The following is a 24,110-nucleotide window of genomic DNA, read 5'->3' as shown; positions in this document are numbered from 1 at the left end:
AAAACCTCCAAATACTGATTTATTGATTCATAGTGGTTTCAAAATATCAGACAGACAGGGTTTTTCAAAGGAGGAGGAAAAGAGCAGCCAGAGGGAGAAACCACGTGGACTTAGAGAAGCCATGTAATCAGTGGGTATGCCCTTCTACCTGATGATTTTAACCAAGAGTGCTAACTACTCGACTCAATGAAGTTTTTCCAAGGAGGAAGGGCACCTTGTTAGTGTAATGTCTTTGTCCAAGAATATACAGGATGTTTAGCAAGTCCCTTTAAAACTGAGAAGGGAGATGAAAAGGTGCTTAATGGTGATGAAAGTCTCATTAGCACGACCTGATGTTGCTGTGTAAATACAATTTTTTTCCCCTCTCTTTTCATTTTGTCCAGGCAATTCTTAAAGCTAAAAAAGAAATAAGAACTCTCCTGGCTTCTAACTTTAGTATTAACAGTGCTGATGTTGCATCATTAGTGATAAAATATTGGATTCATAATTCTGAAAGCGCTGGTTGTTACACAACGTTTCCTTGTTATTCGGAGTATAAAACTGACCAAGTACTTTTTATTCATATAAAGCTTTTAACTTTTACGTGGGAGAGGGGATGAGGAAGCTGGCCATGTTAAAGTGCATAAATTCACCTCTGAGTTCCAGACACAGGACGGAAGACCAAACAATTCTTTATGTGCACAGATATATGTTCAAGTGGAAAGGTTGACTGTGTGCTTTAATCTTGACTAAAATGGTGACTCAGTCATGACCCAGCTGCATACATGAGTGAATTGCTACTGCTATTCAGCCATTAATTTTGGCTAAATCATTTTACAAGAATGAGGACTCTTGGCTACCCTTTCAGATTTGTTAAGATTCCACTGTAAGAACTAGGTTACTTCAAATTTTCCCAGAAGATGTTGTCTTCTTTCTTATACCAGTTGAGTAGTATTTAAGTATCTTAGAGAACTAAAGCATATGTTCTCTCACTGAAGAAGAATATTTTGATAGAAGCTGTTCTTCATGCTCATAAAAATTGCTGACACATTAAAAATAACTGAAAACAGTCTGTATGCTCCTTGTAATTTAATATATATATCTGAAGGTGTAAAGTCTCCACGGTTAGTGCAAGGTCTAGCTCTGGTATTTGTCAGTGTTGCTTTTTGTCTAATCAAATGTGGTTGATAATGGGATTCTACTGAATTTCATTATATTAGCAGTCAGTGGTACAAAATAATGTGGAAATATGTGTTAGCATACAAATTTCATGTTCTCCTCCTTCTTTCTACAAAGCTCTTTTATCTTCACGCTGCTGTAAAATCTTCAGCATTGTTTCTTCCAGTGCATATTGCTCTAACTGGGAATGGCGACCTCTGAACCAGTCCACACTCATTGAATGACAGATTTCTTATTGCTTGTATGGCCCAAAACATTGCTTCATTGCCAGATGTTTCATAAGACAGAACAGTACCTTTCTCATTTTTCTCAGTTTGTCATCCATGCAATTTACAGTGATACAAATAAGATCTCAATGTGAGGATCAAAGAAACTGTACAGTGAGAATGAATAAGGAGATTTGCACAGCAATCTAGGGAGTGTGGCTGGTCAATGTCTCCTTGTTTTAGTATTAACTTCTTTACAATTGCTTTATATTTAGATTTCAAAATAACATTTAGAACTTTCATATTTCTAAGTGAGAAATATGTTTCTCAAGAAGCTGTTGAAGAGGCAATAACTTAATTCCTCAAACTTTCAGACCTCTAGTCCATCAAGATGCATTTTCAAGATAGCCAAAAGCTCCAGTCTACCTTGATAGTTCTATTACATGATTTTCATGCTGGTGGTCACACTTGAATTTTTGCCCTATACTACATAAAAAGTTGCTTCTCTAGGTCTGATGCTGCAGCTTCAACCATTCCTCTAAAAAATTCCTTCTAAATAAAATTCTGAAAAATGACTTATTTTGATACCTGCTAGAGGGATAGATAGACTTAAGCTTAAGAGGGTTTAAAGTAAACAAGCAAAGTAATACAGACTTAACAGCATTTGCTGGTTTTGGTTCAAGCACTTCTGCCACTCTGAAGCAGTATTACATTGTTAAACTGGTAGAGTTTGGGTGAAACTATAGGATGTCTCATGTGACATTGCTCACTTTGCTCTGGTTTAAACTGTTTATCATGAATTTCAAATTCAGAACTGCTGCTGTAAGACGGTTTGGACACTACAAGGGACCTATAAGTTTTGCAGCATCATACTCTCTCAACATGGTGAATTTACTGCAATTCTTTAAGTTTATTTTGAACCTTATTGTTAGGAAATAGAAATGCAAAAGAAACTTTGCTATTATTTTTTTCAGAGCTATTAGCACAGCTCCCCAGCACTGAAGACTGGAGCAATAGAAACAGATACCCTCTCCTGAAAATATTTTACCACATTATTTAGAGGCTACAGATAAATTAGATGATCACAAAATGAAGAAATGATACCCATGTACTTGCAATTTTAGGTGTTCTGTACCAGTATACATAAGTACACATTACCTTTGTAATGGAATGTATAGCTGAGATTCTGCTCTCTCCAGCTTCCTGCAGCACTCTCCTGCAGCCAGGCCTTTATAGCACTGTCCTCTCTCTCAAAGGTTTCGTGGCTGGCAGAGATCTAAGAAAAAGCCTGAAAGAGGAGAGGAATGCTGTCAGAACTTTTCAGGATAGACCTGAGTTGTATAGGGGCATTGTAGCAAAATACGATTTTGTCAGTTAATCAAAGAAAGTCAATAGGTAAGAAGAGATGCTTCTGATCACAATACAGAACTCAACTGCATTTTGGCTTCTTCTTCCCAGAAGCAAGTAGGCCTGAGATAGAGCCCAGCTCTTGGCCTTGTGTAAATCATGAGGAAAATGCTAAGAGCATAACTTGTGTAAGCAAGCTCAGAATCATCACTGGCTTCCCAAAGCAAACCCTTGTGCTATAGATCAGGTTTACAGGCTGTCATAGGAGTCTTTCCTGAGAGCATAAGTTGGTTGGTTTCTGAGCCAACACCGAAGGGTATAAGGTTATAACAGTTAACATACTCTTGAATGGCAGAGCACCATGGGTCATTGGTAAAATGGAAGGCTTAGCAATGGATCAAATTGTATCTGCCAAGTATATTTATCTTTCTGCTTGCTAAGTGTTAAAGAGTCCTGGTGACACTGATAAGGGAACTGTTACTTATATTTGCAAAGCCTAAATACATCGGGTCATGACCCTGATTGGATAAGTGGTAGCTAACTCTTATGGCTTCCTAACAATAGAGAAAAATTACAGCACTGGTAATTGGGCACCAGCTATGGAGGAAAACGTGAATGGCAATAAGTACAAAGGCAGATTATGACTTTCTGACTCCTTGGCATGCTTTAGGGAGTATATGGACCATGCCACTTTAGTCTGATCTTCACAAAGGAATTGTCTTTGAACAAGCCGAGACTGACAGCTTTTTTCTGACTCTGTGTGAGGTTTAAGTCTGGGACCTGGCACTCATGTCGCTGGTGCATGACAAAAAGTAGAGAAGTAACACTTTAGAAACACAGTAGGCCTTCTGCTGCTTCTTTTGTTGCCTGGACAGTCCAGTGTTCTTTCGTATCACAAAAATACAATAAAGGTGCTAGCCATCGATTTGGTCAAGGATGAAACTGGCATAACAGACCTGCAATGGTGCAGAACTAATCTGCAGCCAGTCCTTTCCTGTGTGATAAGCCCACACCCAAGTAACCTAATCTGCAATGGGAAATCACACACACAAAAAGTGCCCAGCATTTAGTGATGGCCTGAATTTTTTCACAGTCATTTGAAGGTTTCCATTGGGGTCCTCTAGTCATTTGATGTGGCAATTAGCAAGAGGACTTTTGTACTCCAAGGAGATGAAACGGCCCTCTCCAATAATTATTTTATGCCTTGAACAGAAAAAAAAAAAGCCCAAGGAATAGATAACATTGTTACATCAAACAGCAAATGGGTTGTGCTTCTAGCTACTTATTTTCTTTTATTAAAGCAAAGTGCTACTTTTCCCATGAGAAAAATCCTTGAAATTATAAACCTAAATTTCCCCATATTGTCTCTAGACTATCTACATTTTTATCTAGGTTTCTAGTGCAGTCTGTTTGCTTTGATCCTGCAGCATTTTATAATTCTTATTTGTTTTTAAAACTCTTTATGAAATATTAGCAACGTGAAGGGGGAAAGTGTTAGCACCATACGTAAAATCTTGTTTTCTTCCCATCAGAAACAAACACACCGAAAGATAAAGTGATGGATTTCTTACTTAATATGCTTAAGAACTCACATACTCTCCATCAATAATTTTATGCAAGATAGAAGAGTTTGATTCCTTCACAGTCAGTGTAATCTGCTCAGGAAAAGTTGCATACGAAATGCAGTAGCTGGCTTCATTCACATCATGACTTCCCTGTTACAAGAAGACTGTTTGTAGGTGAGGGAATTAAGGCTTGGAGATAGCTCCCTAGGAAGCACAGCACAAGTTGATGTCAGAACCTATTGGTTCTTTAGCACTATTTTGAATATTTAAGTGAAGCCCATCAGACTTCTGGTGAGAGGAATTTACTTATTTCTTTGTTCACATCTTGCCCTTCTTTGTAGTTGAGCAAAGATGTAGTGTTGTAGATAAAAGCAAAAATATTTTGCTTTGAATTAATAAAAACATATCTAAGCATGTTTAAATTTTTAACAGCTAAAATTCTATTTTATTCTTTAGTTTATTGAGGCACCTATAGATGAAACTGAAGATTCTTTCACCAGCAGTGCAATTTCTTTTGCAGGAAATCAGATATGTGTTGATTTGTCTGGGATTAAATCAGAATGGTTCTATTTCCTTCTGGACTTATTTTTCAGTCACATTAACTGACGAAATTACATGATTCTTTTACATTGAAACATTCCTTAGCAAATGTGTTGTCTTCTGCATCCAATTTGCTCTCTAAAGAAAGGGCTTAGGTCTAGTTGAGCAGACATATGCTGTTGCTACACATATTTAACTTCTCACCCACACTATAAAAAATCCCTAACTCATCCAGCATGCCGTTATCAGCATTTAGTCGTAATGAAAGAAAGCATTTTTTAAAGGAAGAACGAGTGGGCCTAATTATGTTCTCACTTAAGCTGAGTGCAAAGGAGATCAGAATCAGATTCAATATGCTTTTTTTTTTCTCTTTTTTTCTTTTTTTCTTCCAGAAAGACAGAGCAAATAAGCTTATCAGCTTCACTAGTAGTTGGCCTTCCAGTTGGCATTTTCATTATACAAAATGAACTTATTTTTCACTCCCAAGAAATTGTGTAAACATGTGTTACAGATTGTACGTCATAGCTCCACTCTGACTGAGTCACAAAATGTTTTATTTCATTGATGATGAGCTTTCCTACAAATCTTTTACTTCAGTACAAAATATACTCAGGAAAGGTACTGGACTATTTGTGTTGACTGGAGCTGGATGAATACATTGCACACCATTATTTTTTCACCAAGTTCCATCTTGCTTTTGTGGATCATTTTTTATTGCCTGTATGGTTTGATGGGCAGCCAGTAAATTGATCACAAGCCATAACTTGCTAATAGTTGAGAGCCATAATTTAAGCTGAGTTGTTAGGACCTTTCTGTATACCACCTAGACAGCTTATGATCATCATTTTTGCGCAAGAACTCATTTATTGATTCAAATATCACAGCTTGACTTGATTTTCATTATTTACTTAAAAATTGTAAATATTTCTGCCAGTGAACACTCAGAGCAATCCAGTGGAACTAGAACAGAGTTGATTTACTTTTGTGTCAGTGTTCAAATAAATATTTACAGAAATGTGCTACGCACATGCACAGTTTTTTCACAGTAAAGAGTAATCCAGATGATATGTACCTCAGTCCAGGCAAGCAACAACAGACACAGCAAAGCACATGGAGATCACACAGTGTCTAAACATGCAGGAACAACTGGCATTTTCTTACACGCCTGACAGACATTAGGAGATGTGCATTACCTATCGAGTGTTAACCTGGAGAACCAATGAAGTGCTCCAAATGCTTTTGCACAGAAAAAGCACAGGACAAAAGAGATTTCAGAACAGCAGAACAAAAATGATAGGTTGTGTCCTTGGGTCCAAAAGGAAACCCAAAGAGCAGCTATAATTTGAACTAACTACCCAAGTGTGGTTTAGCATCACATAACTTGTATATTAGACCTTTCCTACACCACATCCAACACCCCTACATGGGAGTCAGGTGGGGCTATGTGCCAGGAGTTTGTTTGTATCTGAGAGACAAGCATACAGTTAGTGAAGGAATATATTTCTTCCTTTCATGCAGTGGCTTCACTCCACTCAGTCAGTGTAAAGAGTATCAGGTGTGAAGGCACTACGGACCCATCTACTTTTTGACAATTCCAGATGCTCTTTGGCATGCTGTTCCCTAGAATAAATGGGGGGGAACAAAACAGTGCTCTGATCTTCACAAATTTTTCATCTTTGTACTGCCAAGTTCTGATTACAACACACAAAATATGTGGTCTGTACTAAAGATGAACCATCTTTAAAGCATCCATCATTTCCTACTACTTTGAATACAAATGCTACTGAATGCATGAGTAAGAGGCCTTCTTTGGGGAGAGAAGAGTCCCTCTCATTTGTCAAAGAAATTCCCAAGCACCTTGCAATAGTTGACCTGCTTTCATGGGGAAGAGATGCAAATTCTAAACTGGATTGGTGAAAACAGATAGAGTACTGCACTTAAGTACAATCATAGGAGTGTCTTGAAAGATAAGGGTGTAGCACAAGCAGAAGACTGAAGGTCGAAGAGAACAGCTCTTCCCAAATAAGCTTGTATTAGGAGTAAATGAACATAAATAAGAGCAACACATAAATATGAAATACATTGGAAATAAACTTTGAGTCTCAGGAGGACATGAAGACGCCCACTATGTCAGCTGCGCCCACGCTTACAATCCATTACCCATCTATCCTGATGGAAAACTTAATAACAGCTCATGGCATTGTACTACTTAGAATACTTAGGGATAGTGGAGCAGCCATGACCACACAGCATATGACAGTTGTCTGAATATTTATGCAGACTTCTCTGTGGTTTTGGTCGGTCTTATGCTAGGCTGTTGCTGCAACAACAAATAAAATATGGTACAAATAACTTTGAGCCATTCATGCAAAAACAACAACAATTAGTCTCCATCTGCCAATATGGAAGAAGTAAAAATATTAACTCACCATGATCCTAAGATGACTTTTGCTGAAATGGAGGTTTGTCCCTTAGAGCAGAATGAAGCCACTGATTCAGAAAGACACTTCAGAGTGTATCTTGTTGGCAGCTTGCTCTCCTGTCTCATTGACTTCAATAGGTTTCAGACTGCAGCTTAAGTATTTAACTGAGATATTTATCTTTAAAATCCTTTTTCAAGGCCTTAGCTACGTGGGAATGTTGCAGTGGTTTGACCTAGGATATGAATTTAATTGATTTAGATAAATCAGTGCAAACTCTTGTGGGAATATATTCATTTTAGCGTAAAAAGAGAAGCTATTAGTTTGTCTTAAATTAGCTTAGTTTTAAATTAAATTAAATTAATCTACTTACCTAATTATTTAGCCAAGCCTTAAAGCCAAGATTTAAAATCTGACTGAAGTTAAACCAATGCACTTTCCCTGTAGACATCAGACTTTTGACCCTGTAGCTTGAATTATGTAGTCTTCATTCTTGATTAAAATGATTCTGTAGTCATCACACAGAGTGGGTGTGGAGAGAAGCCGGCAGCAGTACATGTGTTCCCTCGAGTCCTTTAACAATAAAAGCCAGATTCCTTTGGTTTGACCTATGAAATAGATGTCTTCTTGTGTACTTCTAAAAACATGTTTGCAGTCTGCTCTGGGGATATACATGTACATATGTTCTTTTAACTGCCAGAGATGCTGTAAAAAACATCAGAGTTTAGGAAATGACAGAGTGAGTGGGTGGCAAGAGAGGATCACATAATCCTCCAAGAGAGTCTTTTGGGTAGAGACTAAATTCAGGATGTGAATAGCAGCTGTGGGTTATCACTGCTTATGGTGCATCAGAATTCTTTCAAATCTTCAGACTGGGACATCATGACTGAGAATTTGTAGGGCTTTAATGCAGGCTCAGAATAGCACCCTCTCTAATGCCTCCCTGCCCTCATCCTCCCCACCTCGGTGTCTTTAAGGAATGCAATGGTCAAAGGAGTCTCATGCTTCACCTAATTGCATTTTACATCACAATTTTTACAGCAATAAAGCCAGTCTACAAATGTTTCTTTCAAATGTCACTTGAAAATGTCTCTCCCATTGATCAAGGCAAAAGGATCCAGATTTTGTTGCTAAGAAACACAGTCTTTTCCAGGATGCTGACACTATTCAGTACAGAAGCACATATGGTATACATATATAGCCAAAGAAGGACCCAGTATTTAAATTTGCGAAAGAAAGAAAAACACAGTCAGTCCTCCTGAGTCTAAATGGTCTACAAGCTTCTATTGCTAACATTCACCACTAGCCAAGCTAGCTGCCTGTGGGGGAGCATGAGAGGAGGACAGCTGGAGATGGCAGTAGCATCACTGAGTTTCACAGTCTGCTTTTGCTGCTCTGGTTTGGCACCTGTGAAAAGACAAAAATTCTAAATCCCAAGGCAGGCCTGTCTCAGCAGCACTTAGCAGATGTCCAGGAGGATGAATAAATATATGAAGGGCTACTCCATATGCTGAGGTACATACTATGGACATTCTTGTGATGCTCATACAGGTTCTGATGTTCCTTTGCCTTTGAAAATGACTCTTGCTACCTGACCTGCAGTCCCATATTATTCATCTTTTAAATGCCCAAGTAACAAATTGAATGAACATGAACTGACACCCTAATACAATGGAGATTCAAACCAAAAAATTAAGGGGAAATTGTATTTTCTCTGGTTCAAGTCTCTAATGCCAAGTGGATTAATTGGGAGATTAATCCAAGATACTAAACACTGATATGACTCAATTATGCATGGTATAATAGGATGCCATTCAGTTCCTTGGCTATTTTTTTCCCTCCCCGTAGGGTAGTCTTGTCTGTTTAGATCATAAGTTCTTAAGGACTTGAGCTTGCTACTGCTAGCGTCTAGCAAAATAGTAGTCCTTTCACAGCTGGCCCCTTGACAATCCAACAAGATTACATTTACTATTAGTATTGTTCAGTGGGAATTTTTCCATTAACTTTAACTGGAATTAGAGAAGGCTCATAAATACTTTGAAATATATTACTCATAATGCTGAAGTAGAGGTGTGCTTCGGTATATTTTTTCATGGAATGTCAAAGGTCAGAAGCAGGTTCAATCCTAGATATTTTTCCTGTCTCTAACTTTTGACATTCTGAAAAGCAATCTTTTGGACTGTGTTTTTTCAGACTTTCACAACAATCTGGCAGAAGATGCATGTGCAATTAGGCTAATGCAACCTTTTCTCTTTGGAAAACTCACCAGCAAGTGAGCATAGGTGGTACACAGAGAATGTGTTGGGCTTGGGTCTTCTTTGTCTTTGCATGGTTATTGTTTCCAGTTATGTTTATCATCATTCATTGTGCTTCACACGTTCTTAGCTTGATATGACAAAAGGTGAAAGTAAAACCAAATACGTTTCTGTGGCTTTGATACTGAAATATTCTTGAAGATGGAACAACACCCAGTATGCACAGAGTACGAATGCATGTGAAAAATAAGTCTGGTATTATGTCAAAAGTTTAAATGCAATCGCAAGGGAAAAGTATACTAAATAACAGTGTTTAATTACCATCTCCTCTGTGATTTATCAAGTATGCACTTACATTTGTTTGCACCAGCAAGGCTGTGTCTCCCAAACATTTGACCTCAATCACTCAAATCAATGGATATTAGAAAATTGTTATTCCAATTATGATTCGCATTAATAATCTCAAGACCAGTCATCACATAGAGTCAATATTTGAATCAAATATTTAAGATACTTGTTGTTGAAACTTGGATTTTTCTCAATATGAGATCTTTTTGTGCGATATTATTAATTGGAATTCTTTATATTTTATTTTATTTTGTGTGTGTGTGTGTGTGTGATAACAGATTTTAACTCAATATTTTTATCCAGATGTTTTTCAAGACAAATTGTAACAAATTTTACCTGGTCATATTCCTTTTTAATACCAAATCTGAGAAATGTTAAATTTAAGCACTGTTCAAATGATTTCAAAAGCAGTGCAGACACATATTTCAATTAAATATTGAGTGAAATCTTGTGAAATTGAGTTTACAATTAAACTGAGAGCAATCAATGCAGCAGGCGTAAAATGTTTACTGTTACTCTTTTTGCAATATTATTTGCCTAAGAAGTGAAAAGGATGGTCCATACTGTTTTCAGAGTAATAAGTGTGAGAAAAAATACAAGAGAAAAAAATTCTTTACCATTATCAATTGAATATTGGGAAAACAAAGCTTGCAGTACTCAGTACTCCAGGCCCGGCAAAGAACAGCCTGTCTGCCAGCAATCTCTTGGGGAAATAACCTGGAGGGAATGTCAGTTCACTGCTACATGATCTCCGGCTGAAGGAGTGTACTGGGCTCCAATTCAGATGCTAAGAAACTTAGGAAACAGAGAACAAAAGGACTATTTTATCTTCAAAAGTCTGTATACTGATAACCCAGCTCTTCAGATTAATAGCAGATTGCTCCATAAACAGGACTATTCCACTAAAAAGATAGTGAGTATAAAATGCTACTCAATATGTGGAAATAGACCAGAATATAATCTAAATCTGAATAAATTAATTCTGAATTATCACCATTGTATCAAAGCCATTAAGCATTTTCAGACATTTTGCCTGTAGATAACTTGTAAAACCTTCTTTTGATATTCTTTAGGAGATGAAAGGCTAAGATAATATTAAAACAACATTTCTTAGTGTATCTAAAGATGAAAGAAAACTCCCAAAGAGTGTTCACCAAATAGGTACTCACCATGAGCTAGGAAATTGGTGGTTCAAATGTCATGGGGAAATAGTATGTCAGTGCAAATTCTTTAGTGATCAATAAAGTATTCTGCATTCAAAACCTTCACAAAAATATCTCTGAGAACCTCCTCAGACTCCCCTAGGGACAATCCTTTGACATATTCATTGACACCTACTGGGGTAGTTGTCTTTCTAGTTTTGCTATAAGACAGCAATTTGCCACCTCATTATCAGTGTGATTGATGAGAACACCATCTGAAAATCTGTCACGTGATGATTGTTGGTTTGACTCCTCCAGATTGATCTCCTTAAAGACATACACTGATGTGCATGACAAAATGTTTTCTGGGGAAAGATGTCAATGACAGGTTTTTTGAAAGAAACTGCAGTTTCTGCAAAAGCAATTGACTCTTCCCTCCCTCCTCCCCATCCCTCCAACTCATCCTTTTTTCTCTCTCTTTGATATTTGTGTTTAAAAAGTAGAACATTAGACAGCTTTTGCTTCTAATGGCATTCCAGAGTTGGCTTGCTCTACTGGCAAATGCGGTGACTTTGACACTAAAGTGTGTTAGGCACTTGCAGATCTCTGAACGAAAAGTTCTTGGTAAATTAGAAATGTGATCAGTGCACAAATACTACCTCTTACTAAGAGCCCACTGAACACTACATCACTACAATGCTTTTGAACCTTGTATAATTTCTCCCTCTCTAGCTACTCGTTGCATTTCTTTCCTCTATCTTTTTACAGCTCTTCTTTGTATAAAAGCTAAGCATTCCATATTTTGAATTGTTCCCTTTTTCCTTCCCGCTGTTAGTCTCACTTGGCAGGTGCTTCAGTTCTGTTATGGGAAGGTGAGTTTACAGCATGGTGGGAAGTCAAGATTCTTAAGATTTCTCCTCACTAGCCTAGCAAGAGCACACAGAAAATCCCTCTTTGCTGTGTCTCCCTGGCTGCAGATCAGTGGAAATGTGGTTGGACACAATTCACTGCCCAGTGCAGCAGAGCCATCCTCATCTGCAACATGCAGCTGTGAGCTCTGTGAATCCATGATGCATCCTGGCGTGTGACACAGCTTTGAAATCAAAGCTCCAAAACAAGAGATTCCCTCTGTCTTGCCCATTTCTACTATTGTTCACCAGGGTTAGATAGCCACATCTTTCCCTTTTTGATGCTTCTTAGCTTTTTAAACTTATCCATTTCTACATAGTCCTGATTTAAGTAAGTATTTCTAGTGATAACATGAAGATACGAATTGTTGTGAACTCTAGCTTCAGGAATGAGCTAGAGTTCGTACTGAAAATCAAACACAACTTGCAACCAAAGTCTTTTGATGTCAAGCCTAGTTGCTGGTCATCACTCTCACTGTTCACTATCACTCCTGTTACAGGCAGGATGGCTGCCCACAATTTGGAGACACCTGAGAAGTACGTCCCTGTACTCTCTAGTTGCTACCTTGAAGGCAAAGAGGATGGAAGAGGGCCCACTCCATGCTCTGCTCTCCAACCAGGTAATGCAGTTATAGCAACTGAGGTTTAGATCCTTCTTCGAGCCAAGGGTGATCCCATGCACCTGCTGGTGTTCACTAGCTCCCTAGTTGGTCTCATTTAGCACTAGGCTGAGACATTAGACACAGGAAGAACTTGCTTTCCAAATCTAGATTTGCAAGTTTTTTAGGTTTTTTTTTTTTTTCCCAAGGAGTATGAATTCCATTAACACTATTTCATTTTTCTTAGTTTCTATATATTTATGTCCAAATAAGACTTGAGTCTTACTCTTTTCTCTCCGTCCATCAGATTTCCTTTATTTTCTCCTATTTCATTCTGTTACCTTTCCAATAGGGAAGATTAATACGTTATCATAAAATCATATAATTGTAGAATAATTAGGATTGGAAAAGATCATTAAGATCATCCATTCCAACAGTCAACAAATCACCACCATGTCCACTGAACCATGTCCCTAAGACATATAATTGTCAGTTGATAACTGGGAGTAAATACAGATTGAATGCAGATGTTAGACTAAAGGCTAACTCCTATGACCCAGAACAACACCATAAAATGCAAAATCTAGTAGACACATTTCATTTCTTTCTGAATTCTACAAAATATTCCATTAGGCTGGAATTGTCACTTAGTAAAAGAATACCATATCCTTTCATCATTGTCTGTTTAGTAGTATACATTTTATATTGACTACAGTTCAGGAAAGAAATCTCAATCTGTAAGATATTCGGGGACCTGATACCTAATGAACAATAGATGAATTCTAATCCGCTTCACTGAAATGACTGTTACACAAACACATCTGACTCCTTATATGAAGATTTGAAGATAAAGATTGTACTAAAGCTCTTTAGAATGCATTTTCACTAGTAGATATTCAAACATATCAAAGAAGGTCTTTGAGAGCTATGCTCTTCAGCATAATTTAAAAAACTCTCTAGTATTCTTTGAAAGAAAAAAAGCTCTAGTTCTCTCATCTTCTGCTTCTGCATTTTTAAATAAGCTTTTTCAGGACAGAAATACTGCAAGATTCACTGTATTCCCCAAAACATAATGCTCCTATACTGAATGACACAATTCCATGTAATACATCCCAACAACACTGCCTGGTAGTGCAGGGTTGGGAGAGGGGACTGCTCTACCCCACTGACTGTACAGTGGGGATTTGGAATTTCATTGAAGCCTGAGGGATGACATCTTAGATGCATATAGGTTGAGAAGTAGGTGAGTGCATGCTGTTGCAATCACACTGATTTCCAGTGGCTAAGACTGTTGGCCCATTGTAGTGGTGCAGTCCTGTGCCCTGCGCTAAGGCTGACTGTGGGTAAACCAATTGTTTGGTGTCAGTGCCCAGGTGCTGTTCTCCTAGGAGACTGCAGGCAAAGCCCATCCTCACTGCAGTACACGGGACTGGGGGCAGCTGCCAGGGCAGGGAGGGAGTGAGAAAAAAGAGGTCGGGGAGGGGGGCCCTCACACAATGTGAAGTGACTTCAGGCAATTAAAAGGAAAACGAATGAAATTTCTGGCTGAATGCCAGAGTACTCTTTTTTCCCCCCTTCTTCGCTGCCATTAGTCCATGAAAATGGGAAGGTATGTGAGGAATTCCCCACTTTATATTCCAGCTCCCATCTATTGTATTTTAGCTATGCCAGAGCAACACTGTTATTCTCTCAGGCAGCCTGGGAAGAGTCAGGCATCTTGTCCAACAAGACTGATGACAGGGCTGAGGCTGACTGAGCTGTGGCAGAGCTTAGCAATGCAAGCTGAAAGAATCTGCTGATCGGATAGGGAAACAAGAGCGCTGACTTCTGCAACAAACCACCTTTGGGGGAGGTATCTTTTGTTGCCACTGTTTGATCTATAGGGAAATAAATAGCTTTTGCTTAATGTTTGCAGCAGTGGGAGGTCAGCGATAGCAAATCGATATTGTTTCATATTAGAAGGCAGTAAGGGTTATCCTACTTTTGCCCTATGCTTGGAGTCTCATAAAACCTGTTCTCCATTTTTTGTTGTACAACCAAACGTTCTCCATACTGAAGCTAGTGGCAAAATTCCTGCAGATGATTATGGAGTCTGAAATTCAGTTACAGAGAAACTCCTAATCATCTCCAAGGCAGCATACGTTAGTTAACTGAATCTTCACAGAATCATAAATGTTGGGAAAGACCTCTAAGATCATCTAGCTCAACTATCACTCCATTACCACCATGCCCACTAAACCACATCCCTCGGTGCCACACCTGAATAGTGTCTTGCAGCACTCTTGTGAAGTAGACTAGCATTGCTGACACATATATGCCAAAAATCACAGCTCCACCAAGCTGGGGAAAAAAAGTTGAGAATCCTAATTAAAACATCTTTGCAGATGTCCATCCATCCTGTGTGGTAGTGCCCTGCACAGGGTAGAGGCACAGTCCTGCTGCTGTGATGGTCTCACACAGATACCAGCATCAGCTGCCATCATCCCTGCAGCACAGCACTCTTGTGCTTGGCAGGGCTACAGATCCCATGCCCACACTACAGCTCAGCTAGCTGCTCTGATCCTGGCTCCAGCAATGGGCCATAAAAAGTCCAAAACACCTTAATGTCAAAAGACAGGATTTTAAGCATGTCCAGCTACTTGTCCAACTACTTATCAAGTGCAAATTGTGTTTTTATGGATGTAGTATTTATTCTCTTCTCTTAAGTGTTTCACAGTTTCAAAATTTCAAAAGTAATAGAAATCATATTCCTTACTGACAAGCAGTGGATTCATTTTGTTTTGAGAACATATCCATAAAATTCTATAGAATAAATTATTTACCTTCAGTATTTTTAATTGCTTTCAGGGGTTTTTAACACACGGAGTTTTGTAGTAATATGAATACTGATAAAAAGCCATTCTTTAAGAAAAATATTGAATATCTGCGACTTCTTCGTATTAAGAAGAAATATAAAACACTCCTGATTTCAAAATTACTTCTGTAGATTTGTTTTTGAATAAGCACCCAAATCTTGAAAATCTGAATTCTGTCCTCAGGAAACGAGACCTAGTGAAAACAACCTAGAAACCTGACAAATATTTTTGAATCTTATGATTCAAATTAATGGAGCATCTGGCATCACTGCAGACTTTGGCTTTTTGGCTTTTTTTTTTTCCTCTTTTTAATTAGCATTTCTGCTCATCACTGTAGTTAATATCTCAGGAAAAACACACTGACTGAAGTATAAATTTCAACCACATAAATAGCGAGCCTAAAATTACACTGTCTGAAATTGAAAATACGATGTCCAAAATTATCTTTCCCCATTTGTTCTAAAAAATTCAACAGAATATGATTTCTTTTTGCTTTGTCTATAGAAACTTCAGATTGTGAAATTTTGTTTCCACCATCAATTCTTCTAGAATTCTCATTTCTACAGTTTTCTGACCAGCTCTACTAAAATAACATCAGCTCTCTCCCTCTTAGTACGTTCAAATATAAACGTGTATAAATCCTATTCATAATTTTATAGTGGTTCTATTAAAACCAAAAGATTTTTCTATCCAAAAGTACAAAGAGGACACACATATCCTGTATTCCAGAGGATTTCTTAGCTGTCATATGAATACCTTCACATAGGTTCTCATGCAGTTTGGCATAATGATATAGGGCTTCTTGAACAGGTCCATGATTTAATGATTAACAGCTGCAGCGGAAGGGATTTCTGGCCTAGTTTTGGTGGCATGCATTCAGGGAGACACTCCAAACTTGTTTTATATCACATTACATAGCAACAGAATACAAAAAAACCATGTACTTCTCTTTCTGAATGTGGACAGTTGAGAGGCAATAAGAATTAGAATCAATAACAAGGAAATAACTACTAACAAGGAATGACAACACTGTATTCAGTGATGATGTTCTTAAATCATGCAACAAACTCTATTCAAGGTGCATAAATGATTTATCTCATTAATGTAATTGAGCACAGACTTTCCACTTCTCCAATTTCCTTTCATGAAGAGCTCCTTGCTCAGAGAATGTTGTTCCATTTCATTTGTCTGTGTCTGCAGACTAGGAAATTCACAACTTGTGCTGTTACTTCAAATAGCAGTCCTTCTGAGAGCCCTATCGTGGAGCTGCCCAGGGCCAAATTCCCCTTGGCTTACTTTGATGCAAGACAGAGATACTCCATCTGTGTCAGCAGATGTATTGATTGTGCTGATATACCAGAAAGGATCATCTGAAGTAGCAGGCTTGGTTTTCAAGAGCATGAAGAAAGAGTCACCAGAATGAAGATGCTGGGGCCCAGAGGCTTGGTGTACATGTTTACAGCCCAATAGTTGCCTCCTAAAGTGTTCTCTCTAGATGGAGGTAGCACCAAATGGCACATACGTTCAACAAGACACAACAACCTCACGCAATGCTACAGACCTGGGGCAGAGCAGTCAGAAAGCCGTGTGGAGAAAAAGAATCTCGGGGTGTTGGTCAAAGCTGAAGACAAGCCAGCACTACAAGAAAGACATTGCGTCCCTGGAGTGTGTCCAGAGAAGGGCAACAAAAGCTGTGAAGAGTCTGGAGCACAAGTCTTGTGGGGAACAGCTGGGATTGTTCAGTCAGAGGAGGTTCAAGTGAGACCTTATAGCTCTCGACGCTGACCCAAAAGGAGATTGTGGCAAGGTGGGGCTTCTTTTCTCTGGTAGCTAGCAATAGGACTAAAGGTAACAGCCTCAAGTTGCACCAGTGGAGGTTCAGACCAGATATTAGAATTTCTTCTCAGAAAGAGTGGTGAAGCATTGGAACAGGCTACCTAGGGAAGTGGTGGAATCATCGTACCTGGAAGTGTTTAAAGAAAGGGCACATGTAGTACTTAGGACATGGTTTAGTGGGCAATATTGGTGATAGGTGGACTGTTGTACTAGATGATTTTAAAGCTCTTACCAACCTTAATGATTCTATGATTCTATGCCATGAGGCCTTGGCCTTCTCCTTGTTCAGAGTATACCATACACTGCATGTTCCCTGCTTCTTTAGGCTTCTTTCTGCGAAAGCAGGATGGGACTAGGAAAAACAGATCAGTACACATTAAGTCCATATCTTATCCTGTTAGGGAGCAAAGACACAGCCAAGGCTTGCAGCCAAGAACAGGAGTTCATATCCACAAGTACAGACCTAGCCAAAGTGCCCTGAAGACATGAAGGATTGTCCTCTTATTTCCAGAAATGCTCTGTGGAAAAGCATTGATTGACAGGCAGAAGGCAAGGTTCATTTCACCCTAGTTCAGATGTCTATAATATAAACTTGTACATACGAATAATTGTTTTCCTTAATGGGCTTGAGGAAAACAGGTATTCCTCTTATACCCTAAATTACTAACTTCAGAATTAGATTTTGTCACAAACTGCTTATTTATCTCCAGTATTCTAAAGATAATAAATGTGATAACTCTGAAGTAGATGCCTTCACTGCACCTGTGAACTTGGAGGACAGGAGTCCTCACACAGCACAGGAGTGTATTAGCTAATTTATTTTGCACTAAGCTTGTCATGGATGCAACCTATGGCTGAAGTCAGAACTGGATGAATTAACTTTAGTTTTGTATCATCATAAGTGATGGCAACATTTAGCCTTTGATCTAAACATGATTTGTTGTTGTTTTTTTTTCTTTTCTATAGGGAAAATATAAGAATAATAAATAAATAACTATGTTTCCAAACTTTTTTGGGGAATTTTTTTTCCTTCTAACAGCATCTTTAGTAAGTAAGTTAGTTGTCATTTATTAGTCTTCTAAATATGTAATCATACTGAAATATCCCCTTCTTTGCTAAAACAAACAAACAAAAAAACCCAACACACTTAGCCAGACCTAATATCTCTGTACAATATAATCTATTTATATATGCTATCATTTTCCTGTACTTTTCCGTGGACTTTGGTATGTTAATTAGTAGGTAGCTGGGAGTTGTCCAACATTTGCTATCAGCTGGACTAGTTCTTGAGAAGTTCTTACAGTAAATTTTTATTGTTTCCTTATTTTATGTGAAAAGAGGAAAAGAAAAAAAAAGAAGAGATGTATACCGACTATTCAACTCACCATGCCATTAAATTTCTATCCATGATCAAAAAAAGATAATTTCGAATTTGAATAACTAAAGCATGGAAAGAGAATAAGGTGAAGAAGAATAATAATAAGAATTTGGAGGCATTAACTTCTAAAATTTAAGCCAATAGGCAATATCCTTCAGAAACCAAAGCAAGCAATGTGCAAACTAATTTCTAATATAATGCTTGTATTTATGGAGAAGATTTAAGCAAAGATTTACAGAGAACACATCATGTTTTTCCCATGTTTCACAGCCGCTTGAGGGAGATGTACTATGTCCTTCTATTCATCTTCTTATATATCAGCAGTACAGAATCGTAGAAGAACTTGGATTGGAAGACCACTTCAGAGGTTGTGCAGTCTAACCCCTGCTTGAGGCAGGTCCAGTTAGAGCAAGTTGCTAAGATACAGTAAAGTTTTGAGTATCTCCAAGAGTAGAGACTTCAAGACATTTCTAGGTGACCTGGACCAACATTTGGCCACCCTGATCGTAGGAAAAAATTCCTCTTAAAGACAAAAGACTTGGGATTAAAAAGGTCACATGACCTGAAGTGCTAAGTATGAATTCTACAACACAGTCTGCAAAGTCATCCATCACAAGGAAAATAAAAAGTATTCTTGCCGACAGAATCACAGAATGTCAGGGATTGGAAGGGACCTCAAAAGATCATCTAGTCCAATCCCCCTGCCAGAGCAGGAACACATATATTAGGTCACGAGGAACATGGCTAGGTGTGTTTTGAATGTTTCCAGAGGAGAACCCACAACTTCTCTGGGCATCCTCTTCCATTCTGTTACCCTCACCATGAAGAAGTTTTTTCTCATTTTTTTTCTCATATTTACATGGAATTTCAAAATTGACATCAGTCAGATTACAGAATGTTTCACTAAAGCAAAAGGCATTTGCAAAGGCTTAGACCTGTATCTTTAGACATAAAACCAGCAGGTGCAGACCTCTCTTCACAGACACCAGCAACTTTAATGTTATCTTCAAGAAGTTAGACCCAGGATGCTTGGATTTGGACTACCAAATCTTCACTTATGTGTTTCCTTTTTGGTGAGACTATACAGATTGGATCTAGGCTAGCCTTTGAGAACAGACTTCCTCATACTTTTTTTTCTTTTTTTTCCCCTAAAAAAAATACAATTGTAAGGAAAAACATTTCTACAGTTCTACTAAATACTTACTCCAGATGGAAATATGTTCACTTTTTACTTGATGTAGTCTGAAGCTGTGAGTAGTTCATATTTATATATCACAAGTCATGCAGGATTGTTACATGTTTATGCAATTCTATTTTTACTTCTGGGAATTTTATGTATTTTATCCTGCAGTTTTTGCACAATCTCTGAATTTAGCAGGATTCTGTCACATTGGATTCTGAAAACCTCAGGATAAAGTCTGATTCAATATGAGACATCCTTGAACAGGATGTCGAGGTATGATATGAACTCATGACATGTTGTAACCCTCAAAAAGGAACTTGTTGGCCCTGGACTGTGAGAGCTAATTGACTGGCTGGGTCATAAACCTATGCATAGAATGGAATATTTGCTGGATATCATCATAGCCTCATAAAGTGTTCTTCCAAACATTATTACCATTTCTATTTTACTAGTTGCCTCTTGCTTTGAAGCTCTTGCAGCCTTATCAGTTGCTTCTCATAACTAACCATACTGATCATCAACATAGTTAGAAAGGCAGATATCTGATGAAAAGTTAATTCTGAAAATGTAGAACTGTCTCTAGGTTAAATCACACATGATTTGCCTATCACCTTTAGCTGATAGGTTTTATTTCTGTCCAGCAATAGTTAACAGATTGTCTTGGTGTATTTCAGACCTACAAAGCTCACCTGCTCTTACTTTTCCCCTTTCTTTCTTTAGCTTTATTAGACCAATAGTTGTGCGCACCAAAAATCTGCAAATGTTAATGTTTAATCTGAAGCATCAACTACCATTTTTTTCTATCTTTTTACCTCCAGGAAACATATGTTGATTCTGTCAACTGATTCCTAACTCAGCACCATAGGAATATTGCTTCTCCCAATCCTTCTTCTTCAGGCTGGAATAGATAGGAGTTTATCCTGTGACTTCTAAATAATGCTGAATTAGGACAGCTTACATCTAGGCTACTGGATTCAAAATGCTCTTTTTTTTTTTTTTCCCCTCATGTTTTGCCCTTTGTTTAGCCTTTTGATTTATTAACGGAGGCTTCTTTTTGATCTGGCTGTACCTTGTCAGTTCTTCATGTCCCACCCATAGACTTTTTATTCCTTTTTCATCTAGTGATACTGGCAAAGAATTCTTAAAAAAAAAAAAAGACAGAGGGAGGGATTTGAGATTGTCATATAAAACCTGTGTTACTCAGTTTTCAATATCTCATTGAACTTCTCACAGCTTTGATATTTTAAGTAGGTATCACAACAAAGGGAAAAGAATTGACTGGAAAGGTAATGCAGTGTATTAGGCCTGTTAATGGCCCTGAAAGTCCCAAGAAAACTTGCTGAAAGAAGGATCCTTTCCCATGAGTACTATTTAATTTCTCTGAGAAGGTTTCCAGACGAATTAAAACCCTAAAAAGCACATTTAAGCAATGCAACTACTAGCTGCACAGTGGCATTCACTTTTATTTTAGAAATCTTTTTTTAAAAGTCTACAGTAGGGAGATTCTGGAGAATCTGTTTCTTCATTTGTTCTCCTGCTGGCACATTAGAAAATGCAGAAAACCAGAATATAGTTCCAATTTTTCTCTGCAACAGCAGAGCAAAAACAAATGAGTGATGAGAATAATTTATTAAATAACTCCTCGCAGGAGCTGCAAGTAATGACCCTGCTTCAATACTTGAAATGATTAAGTGTGATATATGAAGCAGATTAAAAATCTGTTTAGGAGAATTTAGCTGTGCAACATATGGGAGTCTAAAAAAGCAGAGAGTGATCTGGCTTTTACATTGTCATTTGGGGTCAGGAGAGACCCCAAGTCTGATCTATCTTCTGCCATATGTTTCTTTTATGATAATATAGACAAGTCAATTAGCTTCTTGGTTCCCCATCCGTAACCCAGCTGGTATTTTCCTCCAGTGAAAAAAAACCAAGGAGGTCCTGAGAGTTACAGATGCAAAACCTTCCCCTGCCCACGCTGTGCTTAGGGAGAGGACTGGCAGTAAAGAGGATATTAATCCTACATCCCTGCCCCACTCTACACCAGGAGGGCCTCTTTTCTCACAGTATTATCCTGCACAAGTCCCATCTGCTTGGGCTGAAGAGAGGTCAGTTCAGCTGGACAGCTCTGCTATGCCCCAACATTGCTACTCCTAGGCAGAGCTTGGCTTGTCTGGGCCAGTAGCAAGCACCACACCACAGGCTATATCCCACAGTACGGTGATATGAGTGAAGGTACTTTGTTCTGACATATGAATAGAGTAGGTGATCTAAGGACATAAGAAGGATTAGACTTAATGAAAATGTTGATATGGCGATGCAAATACTGTTAGCCTCTATGCAAATGCTTGTATTTAAACCATGTGTGCAAAAGTAAGCTCCAAGTTACCTTCACATATTCATTTCTTTGACTGGTTCTCTTCTCCATGTAGTTCTACATCCTACAAAGGCTATCCCAAAAGTAATTTCTTCTATGATATTATGTTGACCCACTGCATCAGAGGCAGATGGTGATACAGCAGCAGAGGCTTAACCTACTCACCAATACTCCATTCCATTTCATTGCTGCGTGACAGATGGCAGGAGAGGGGTAGAATATTTTTTCATCGTGACACCTTTGGGTCACGATGGCAATAATCACAACACGCAGAGCTGCTGAGAAACTTCAAACATTTTGATTGCACTGGGATTGATGGAAACTGATGTTCAAGGAAGGGGCCATTTTCTTACAGGATCACACCTTAAATTGTTACAATCCAAAATGTTCTGATACCTGCACAGCTAAAATAAATACAGACTTATTTCACTCCATTCCTACTTTCTTGGGTGGGCAATGAAAATAATTCCATTATTCTCCATTTCTGATCAATAATTTTTAATTTACGGTCCCCTATTCAAGAACTGGAATGCATTGCAAAGGAGTTTCTACATCATATTTCTAAAATCAGCAGCTATTGATTCAGTAATGGAAGGTAAACATTTCTATTTAAATTAGATTTGCAGAATCTAATTTCTAGAAAGGAAAAACATGTGGCATTGTGCCCTTAACAGTTAAACAACAACAGACAAACTCATTTCCAAGATGAAATTCTAATGCACTCAGTCTAGATACCTTTAGTTATTCATCTACAAATGAATATAGAAAGCTTGATCCAGGATGGAATTTGTTCATCTAAATAATTTGATCCAGTTAACGCTCCCATGATATTTAGAGTTTTGTAACTGAGCCTTTAAACTGTAGTAACCAAACCATAGAGATAGAAAATGCATTCTGACAAAGTAAGACATGGATTGGATCATCGCTGAAGTGGGAGGACAGTACTCATCAGTGTTGAAATGTGCCTTGGCTGTCCACACATTGGCCAACTTGCATCTCCCCTTGTGTGCGTGGCTTTTGAAATTACATGTGTTTCAACAATTGCTTAAAGTTTGCTATTTCATGATCTCTCACATTAGAGATCCTTCCAATCTCTGACCATTGGCATTGATTGAAGGACCCGTCTTAACTTTGGAGACTGCTTTTTCCCTTGTGACCAGGCGATAGAGTGGGACATAATAGAGGGCTTCCAGCAGTAACTGAAAAGGTGAGCCCTGCAAAGCCTGAGCACTGCGTGGGAGCACCTGGTCACACTGAGGCTGACATACAGCCCTGCCATTATTCATCCGTGAAAATGGCCCATAGAACACAATGCCCTGAAAAATAACCGCAACAAAGCCTCTGCACTAAGGTAAATTCATTTCCGTCTGCCCATCAGTTAGAGCTGGAGACAGATAAAAGCTAGCAATGGATTTCCCAGGTAGTGCCATAAGGAGGAACTGATTCTTCTGTTTGACCGTGGTGATGACCAGAATCAGGTGTAAATTTGCCTAATATTTTTCTAAATTACCTTTTGTTTGGAAATACCAAGACAATATCATGTCATCAAATCTGCAAAATCCATAGCTTACGATTGCACATTACACAAACCTTGGGTTTGATATTTTTACAGGATACTTATCCTAATGTATAATTAGATGTTAATGAGTCTCATTTGCTACCTATAGGGGGGACTATCAGCATCTTTAATGCTTGGAACATCATAAGTCAGCGTTGCTACAGATGTAGTTTAAGATTTATAGCCTGAAACTAAATCTGGATAAAAGAGATCAGTTATGAAGTTTTTTTTAGTTTTAACAACTAACCTTCACAAAAATAAATTATAGAGAGTAAATGAATTGCTGACATAGAAGAAATAACAGCTATCAGTAACCACAATTGAACATTATGCCTTGCAGTTTTTCTCATCAGTTTGCCCAGGACATCTTTACTGACAAACAAAAAATGGTGCTTCCATATTCAGGGGTAAAAGAAAGAAAACTATTCTTTCTTTCCA

General features: G+C 38.2%; 1 long non-coding RNA gene across 1 annotated transcript in view; it reads right to left on the bottom strand.

Annotated features, from left to right (window-relative positions):
• Positions 1-24,110, bottom strand: part of LOC104911066 — a 40,107-nt gene that overhangs the window by 6,665 nt on the left and 9,332 nt on the right. Inside the window, exons 3-5 of the long non-coding RNA XR_004159871.1 lie at positions 7,610-7,809; positions 7,246-7,471; positions 2,523-2,652 (exon numbers count right to left, since the gene is read on the bottom strand). This is a non-coding gene — a long non-coding RNA (uncharacterized LOC104911066). The remainder of the gene's footprint in view (positions 1-2,522; positions 2,653-7,245; positions 7,472-7,609; positions 7,810-24,110) is intronic.

The sequence above is a fragment of the Meleagris gallopavo genome, chromosome 5 (assembly GCF_000146605.3).
Source record: "Meleagris gallopavo isolate NT-WF06-2002-E0010 breed Aviagen turkey brand Nicholas breeding stock chromosome 5, Turkey_5.1, whole genome shotgun sequence".
Classification (NCBI taxonomy): domain Eukaryota; kingdom Metazoa; phylum Chordata; class Aves; order Galliformes; family Phasianidae; genus Meleagris; species Meleagris gallopavo.
This window is presented reverse-complemented; position numbering and strand designations above follow the sequence as displayed.